The sequence below is a fragment of the Zeugodacus cucurbitae genome, unplaced genomic scaffold (assembly GCF_028554725.1).
Source record: "Zeugodacus cucurbitae isolate PBARC_wt_2022May unplaced genomic scaffold, idZeuCucr1.2 ctg00000024.1, whole genome shotgun sequence".
Classification (NCBI taxonomy): Eukaryota; Metazoa; Arthropoda; class Insecta; order Diptera; family Tephritidae; genus Zeugodacus; species Zeugodacus cucurbitae.
In genome coordinates this window covers 260001-262500 of record NW_026530835.1, presented here as the reverse complement: position 1 = coordinate 262500, position 2500 = coordinate 260001, and the positions used below count along the sequence as shown (strand labels likewise).

At 31.4% G+C, this 2500-nt stretch overlaps 2 non-coding genes across 2 annotated transcripts in view; both read right to left on the bottom strand.

Moving 5' to 3' along the window:
- LOC128923630 (large subunit ribosomal RNA) overlaps window positions 1-1595 on the bottom strand; it is a 3984-nt gene extending 2389 nt beyond the window's left edge. The window contains exon 1 of the ribosomal RNA XR_008472379.1: window positions 1-1595. This exon is cut by the window's left edge and continues 2389 nt beyond it. This is a non-coding gene — a ribosomal RNA (large subunit ribosomal RNA).
- A 453-nt stretch (window positions 1596-2048) lies between these two features.
- On the bottom strand, window positions 2049-2227 carry LOC128923668 (5.8S ribosomal RNA). Its single transcript, XR_008472406.1, has one exon. It is a non-coding gene; the product is annotated as a 5.8S ribosomal RNA (ribosomal RNA).
- Window positions 2228-2500: the final 273 nt, after the last annotated feature.

Here is a 2500-nt window from a genome sequence, read left to right as displayed (position 1 = left end):
AACCGAAATTGTATTATAAATCATGTACTTTAGCGGTAATGTATAGGTATACAACTTAAGCGCCATCCATTTTAAGGGCTAGTTGCTTCGGCAGGTGAGTTGTTACACACTCCTTAGCGGATTACGACTTCCATGTCCACCGTCCTGCTGTTTTAAGCAACCAACGCCTTTCATGGTATCTGCATGAGTTGTTAATTTGGGCACCGTAACATTACGTTTGGTTCATCCCACAGCGCCAGTTCTGCTTACCAAAAGTGGCCCACTGGGCACATTATATCATAACCTCAACCTTCATATCAAGAAAGGTGAGGTTCTTACCCATTTAAAGTTTGAGAATAGGTTAAGGTCGTTTCGACCCTAAGGCCTCTAATCATTCGCTTTACCAGATAAGATTATTTTACATAATATTTAAATGCACCAGCTATCCTGAGGGAAACTTCGGAGGGAACCAGCTACTAGATGGTTCGATTGGTCTTTCGCCCCTATACTCAATTCTGACAATCGATTTGCACGTCAGAACTGTTTCGGTCTTCCATCAGGGTTTCCCCTGACTTCAACCTGATCAAGTATAGTTCACCATCTTTCGGGTCACAGCATATATGCTCAAGGTACGCTCCAGTTAGAGGTATAAATAATAATAAATTATCATTATACATAACTATATGGAACGCCCCGGGATTGAATTAATAGTAAAATATTTCACTAAAAATTAATCCCATTATATAAAAGTTAAGTTAATTTCGCCATTAGGTTTAATATAACCCAATGACTTGCACATATGTTAGACTCCTTGGTCCGTGTTTCAAGACGGGTCCCGAAGGTATCCTGAATCTTTCGCATTGTTAATCATATAAATGCATACAATTAATATTAAAATCAATGATAATAATATTATTGTAAAATTCAAAAGAATTTAAGCATTATATATGTAAAATCTATCAACACTTTATCAAATCATCAGTATTTATTCTATGTTAATAAGCTAAAAGCAAATTAATTTGAATAAACTTAACACCAATGATCTTTTGATAAATATTTTATTATGTTAATAGATTACAATGTCCTTATATGAAAAAAATGCACACTATTACTATAATATTATAAATATCACAGTTATAATGATGAATTTTTCATAATGGATATTCAGGTTCATCGGGCTTAACCTCTAAGCAGTTTCACGTACTATTTAACTCTCTATTCAGAGTTCTTTTCAACTTTCCCTCACGGTACTTGTTTACTATCGGTCTCATGGTTATATTTAGTTTTAGATGGAGTTTACCACCCACTTAGTGCTGCACTATCAAGCAACACGACTCTTTGGAAATATCTTTCTAGTAATCATTAACGTTATACGGGCCTGGCACCCTCTATGGGTAAATGGCCTCATTTAAGAAGGACTTAAATCGTTAATTTCTCATACTAGATATTAAGATATTCCATACACTGCATCTCACATTTGCCATATAGACAAAGTGACTTAGTGCTGAACTATTTTCTTTTCGCTCGCCGCTACTAAGAAAATCCTTGTTAGTTTCTTTTCCTCCCCTCATTAATATGCTTAAATTCAGGGGGTAGTCCCATATGAGTTGAGGTTGTATAAAAATATTTATATTTATTTTATATTTTAGCTTTTTGCTATTTTAAAGAAACATACATAATTATTTCTTAACACCAATATAATTTTCTTAATAATAAATATTCAATCTTTTCATCCCGTACTACTTACTTCATTATAACAACAATATTATTTTCTTGGTTTTTTACATTTAAGGCAATCCTAGAATAAAATAATATTTTATGCTAGACGTTCCTCTAAATGTATATATTATTTGAAATAATAATATTGAAATTTTATTGTTTTTGGGAATACTAAGATTCTTATTTATTATAAAATTTCGTTCAAATATGAGGTGTTCAAGAATATATTTTCTATATTTCTTTTTATGCTATTAATATTATGGATTGAAAAATACAATCCAGTAATATACCATGTGCTTAAATTCTTTTAATTGACTAAAAGAATAAGCAACTAATTTAGCATAGTCTTACAACCCTCAACCATATGTAGTCCAAGCAGCACTTTAAAATTAATTAAAGTACATAACAGCATGGACTGCAATATGCGTTCAAAATGTCGATGTTCATGTGTCCTGCAGTTCACACGATGACGCACAGTTAGCTGCGTTCTTCATCGACCCATGAGCCGAGTGATCCACCGCTTAGAGTGATAATTTTTTGTTTATTTTAATTTAACGTCAAGAGTTTTTAATTTATTGAAAGAATAACATTTCGTTTTCGTATATAATATATAAATTATTTTAAAACATCTTTCAATAAATTGTAATTTTCAACCCAAACATTTACAAGTTGCGCATGTCTTAGTCCAACAAAAACAGTAATTCCTTTTTTATTACATTTTATTTAATTTCTATATATTTTTAAGGAATTACACGTTAATGAGAACAAATTAACTTATCATTTATATTATTTTTATAAATAA